This window comes from Plasmodium falciparum (genome assembly GCF_000002765.6).
Source record: "Plasmodium falciparum 3D7 genome assembly, chromosome: 1".
NCBI lineage: Eukaryota > Apicomplexa > Aconoidasida > Haemosporida > Plasmodiidae > Plasmodium > Plasmodium falciparum.
This window is the reverse complement of record NC_004325.2, coordinates 622790-628789: the sequence shown is the minus strand read 5'-3', so window position 1 is coordinate 628789 and position 6000 is coordinate 622790.

Sequence of the window (6000 nt, the reverse complement as noted above, 5' to 3'; positions counted from 1 at the left end):
ACTAACGTAGGCCTTACTTTCACTAACCTAAGTCTTACTTTTACTAACATAGGTCATACTTCGATTAACGTAGGTCTTACTTTCACTCATATAGCTTTTATGGTAACTAACTAAGGTCTTAACTTAACTAATACAGGTCTTACGTTTACTTACATAGGTCATACTTCGACTAATGTAGGTCTTAACTTAACTAACTTAGGTCTTACTTCTACTAACTTAGGTCTTAACTCAACTAACTGAGGTCTTACTTGGACTCATATAGGTCTTACTTTCACTAAGTGAGGTCCTTCTTTTACTAACATAGGTCTTAACTTTACTAACTCTGGTTCTGCGATTACTAACTTAGGTCATACTTCGACTAACTAAGGTCTTACGTTCACTAAGTGAGGTCTTTCTGTTACTAACATAGGTCTTAACTTGACTAACATAGGTCTTACTTTTACTAACATAGGTCATACTTCGACTAACATAGGTCTTAAGTTAACTAACTAAGGTCTTTCCATCACTGATATAAGTCTTATGATTACTAGCTAAGGTCCTAACTTAACTAATATAGGTCACAAGTTTACTAACCTAGGTCTTACTTTCACTCATATAAGTCTTATGGTAACTAACTTAGGTCTTAACTTAACTAAGTAAGGTCTTACTTTCACTAACTTAGGTCTTGATTTAACTAACTTAGGTCTTAACTTAGCTAACATAGGTCTTACTTTTACTAACTTAGGTCTTAACTTCACTAACATAGGTCTTAACTTCACTAACATAAGTCCTAACATTAGTAATGTAGGTCTTACTTTCACTCATATACGTCTTACTTTCACTAACTTAGGTCTTAACTCAACTAACTGAGGTCATATTTCGACTAATGTAGGTCTTACTTTCACTAACTGAGATCATACTTCTTCTAACTTAGGTCTTACTTTTACTAACTTAGGTCTTAACTTCAGTAACTAAGGTCTTAACTTCACTAGCATAGGTCTTAACTTAACTAATATAGGTCTTACTTTCACTAATTGAGGTCTTAACTTAACTAACTTAGGTTTTACTTTCACTATGTGAGGTCCTTTTACTAACATAGGTCTTAACGTAACTAACTAAGGTCTTAACGTAACTAAGTAAGGTCATACTTCAACTAACATAGGTCTTAAGTTAACTAACTAAGGTCACACTTCGACTTATATAGGTCTTAACTTTACTAACACTGATTCTACGATTACTAACTTAGGTCATACTTCTACTAACATAGGTCTTACATTAACTAACTCAGGTCTTACTTTCACTCATATAAGTCTTATGGTAACTAACTAACGTCTTACATTCACTGATATAGGTCTTACTTTCACTAAGTGAGGTCCTTCTTTTACTAACATAGGTCTTAACTTAACTAACTCTGGTTCTGCGATTACTAACTTAGGTCATACTTCGACTAACCTAGGTCTTACATTAACTAACATAGGTCCTAAGATTAGTAATGTAGGTCTTACTTTCACTAACTTAGGTGTTACTTTTACTAACTTATGTCTTAACTTCAGTAAGTAAGGTCATACTTTTACTAAGTTAGGTCTTAACTTCACTAACATAGGTCCTAACTTAGCTAACATAGGTCCTAACTTTACTAACATAGGTCCTAACTTGACTAACATAGGTCCTAACTTGACTAACATAGGTCCTAACTTGACTAACATAGGTCCTAACTTGACTAACATAGGTCCTAACTTAACTAATATAGGTCATAAAATTACTAAGCTAAGTCATTAAGGTACTAACTTAGGTCTTACATTCACTGATATAGGTCTTATGATTACTAACTTAGGTCTTAACTTAACTAACTGAGACATTACTTTCACTAATATAGGTCCTATCATAACTAACATAGGACTTATCTTAACTAACTCTGGTCCTACTATTACTAACTTAAGTCTTACTTTGCCTATGTGAGGTCATAATTTAACTAATATAGGTCTTATGGTTACTAACTAAGGTCTTACTCTCACTGATATAGGTCTTACCTTTACTAACTTAGGTCTTAACTTAACTAACTCAGACCTTACTTTCACTATTATAGGTCTTAATTCATCTAACTTAGTTCTTAATTTCAACTAACTTAGTTCTTAAATTGAGTAACTAAGGTCATACTTCGACTAACATAGGTCTTACCTTAACTAATACAGGTCTTACGTTGACTAACTAAGGTCATACTTGGACTAACATAGGTCTTAACGTGACTAACTAAGTTCTTACTTTAACGAACTAAGGTCTTACTTTTACTAACATAGGTCTTAACCTGACTAACTAAGGTCTTAAATTAAGTAAGAAAGGTCATACTTCAACTAACATAGGTGTTAAGTTAACTAACTAAGGTCACACTTCGACTTATATAGGTCTTAACTTTACTAAGTGTGGTTCTACGATTACTAACTTAGGTCATACTTCTACTAACATAAGTCTAAACTTGACTAACTAAGATCTTACCTTCACTAATTGAGGTCTTAACTTGACTAACATAGGTCTTAACTTAACTAAATTAGGTCTTAACTTAGCTAACATAGATCTTACTTTCACTAACCTAAGTCTTACTTTCACTAACATAGGTCTTACATTCACTGATATAGGTCTTAACTTGACTAACGTAGGTCTTAAGTTCACTAACTAAGGTCATAATTTTACTAACTTAGGTCTTACTTTCACTAACTGAGGTCCTTCTTTTACTAACATAGGTCTTACTTTCATTAATTCAGGTCTTAACTTAACTAACTTGGGTCTTATCTTCACTGATATAGGTCTTACCTTTACTAACTTAGGTCTTAACTTAACTAATCTAGGTATGAACTTCAATAACTAAGGTCTTACTTATACTAACTTAGGTCCTAACTTGACTAACATAGGTCCTAACATTAGTAATGTAGGTCTTACTTTTACTAACATAGGTCTTATGTTAACTAACTATGGTCTTAACATAACTAAGTAAGGTCATACTTCGACTAACTAAGGTCTTAACTTCACTAACATAGGTCTTACGTTCACTAACACAGGTCTTACTTTCACTAACTAAGGTCATACTTCGACTAACATAGGTGCTAACATTAGTAATGTAGGTCTTACTTTCACTCATATAAGTCTTATGGTTACTAACTAAGGTCTTACTGTTACTAATATTGGTCTTAAGCTTACTAATTTAGGTGATGTAGATACTAACATAGGTCTTAACGTAACTAACTAAGGTCTTAACGTAACTAAGTAAGGTCATAATTTTACTAACTTAGGTCTTCATTTCACTAACTTAAGTCTCACATTCACTAACTAAGGTCATACTTCGACTAACATAGGTCTTACTTTCACTAACTTAAGTCTTACTTTCACTAACATAGGTCTTACTTTCACTAACTCAGGTCATACTTCGACTAACATAGGTCTTACTTTCACTAACTTAGGTCCTAACTACACTAACGTAGGTCTTAACATGACTAACATAGGTCTTAACTTGACTAACATAGGTCTTAACTTAACTAAGTAAGGTCATACTTTTACTAACTTAGGTCTTACATTCTCTAATTGAGGTCTTAACTTAACTAACATAGATCCTAACATTAGTAATGTAGGTCTTACTTTCACTCATATAGGTCTTAACTTAACTAACTAAGGTCTTACCTTCACTGATATAGGTCATACTTCGACTAACATAGGTCTTACATTCACTGATATAGGTCTTATGGTAACTAACTAAGGTCCTAACTTAACTAATATAGGTCATAAAATTACTAAGCTAAGTCATTAAGGTACTAACTTAGGTCTTAAGGTAACTAACATAAGTCATTAAGGTACTAAGTTTGGTCTTAACTTAACAAATATAGGTCCTAACTACACTAACGTAGGTCTGAACAAAAGTAATATAGGTCCTATCATTACTAACATAAATCCTAAGGTAACTAATAGAGGTCCTAACATTACTGATGTAGGTCTTACCTTCACTAACATAGGTCTTAATTTCAACTAACTAAGGTCCTAACTTTACTAACATAGGTCCTAAGTTGACTAACATAGGTCCTAACTTGACTAACATAGGTCTTAACTTGACTAACATAGGTCTTAACTTAACTAACTAAGGTCATACTTCGACTAACATAGGTCTTACTTTCACTAACACAGGTCTTACCTTAACTAACATAGGTCTTAATATTACTCACTTAAGTCATTAAAATACTAACTTAGGTCCTAACTGAACTAATATAGGTCTTAACATTACTCACTTAAGTTATTATGGTACTAACTTAAGTACTAACTTAACTAATATAGGTCTTAACGTTACTAACATAAGTCATTAAGGTACTATCTTAGGTATTAACTTAGGTCATAACTTAACTAATATAGCTCTTAAGTTTACTCACATAAGTCATTAAGGTACTAACTTAGGTCCTAACGTAACTAATATAGGTCCTAACATAACCAATATAGGTCTTAAGTTTACAAAACTAAGTCATTAACGTACTAACTTAGGTCCTGAGGTAACTAATATAGGTCTTAACTACAGCAACATAGGTCTATAGGTAAGTAATATAGGTCTTAAGGTAAGTGAAGTAGGCCTTAAGGTAAGTAATGTAGGTCTTAAGGTAAGTAATGTAGGTCTTAAAGTAAGTAATGTAGATCTTAAGGTAACTAATGTAGGTCTTAAGGTAACTAATGTAGGTCTTAAGGTAACTAATATAGGTCTTATGGTAACTAATATAGGTCTTAGGTAAGTAATGTAGGTCTTACATGCTGTAATATAGGTCCTAATATCACTAACGTAGGTCTTAATATAACCAGTATAGGTCCTAATATCACAAACATAGGTCTTATGTTAACTAAACTAGGTTCTAAGTTTAATAATTTAGGTCATAAAAGTTCAAGTATAGGTCTTATGTTAACTAAACTAGGTTCTAACCTTACTAACTAAGGTCATAAAGGTACAAGTATAGGTCTTAATAAAGTAATATAGGTCTTACTTTAACTAATATAGGTCCTAAGATCATGAAAGTAGGTCCAAGGTTACCTAATGTAGGTCCTAACATAACTAATATAATTCTTGATAAACTAACCTAGGTCTTAGGTTAACTAATATAGGTCCTAATATAAGTAATATAGATCCTAAACTTACTAATTTAGGTTATAGAGGTACTAATATAGGTCTTGATAAACTAACCTAGGTCTTAATAAACTAACCTAGGTCTTACTATAACTAATATAGGTCCTAAGATCATGAAAGTAGATCCAGAGATACCTAATGTAGGTCCTAATGTAAGTAATATAGGTCTTAGGTTAACTAATATAAGGTCCTAATATCACTAAGTTAGGACCTAACTACAGTAACGTAGGTCTTAAAGTAACTAATATAGGTCCTAATATCATGAAAGTAGGTCCAAAGATACGTAATATAGGTCTTAATAAACTAACCTAGGTGTTAGGTTAACTAATATAGGTCCTATCTTAATTAACATAGGTCTTAGTTTGACTAACTTAGGTCTTACTTTTACTAACTTAGCTCTTACTTTCACTAACATAGGTCTTACCTTCACTCATATAGGTCATACTTTATCTAACATAGGTCTTACTTTCACTAACTTAGGTCTTAACTTGACTAACTAAGTTCTTACTTTAACGAACTAAGGTCTTACTTTTACTAACGTAGGTCCTAACTTTACTAACATAGGTCCTAACTTGACTAACATAGGTCCTAACTTGACTAACATAGGTCCTAACTTGACTAACATAGGTCCTAACTTGACTAACATAGGTCCTAACTTAACTAATATAGGTCATAAAATTACTAAGCTAAGTCATTAAGGTACTAACTTAGGTCTTACATTCACTGATATAGGTCTTATGATTACTAACTTAGGTCTTAACTTAACTAACTGAGACATTACTTTCACTAATATAGGTCCTATCATAACTAACATAGGACTTATCTTAACTAACTCTGGTCCTACTATTACTAACTTAAGTCTTACTTTGCCTATGTGA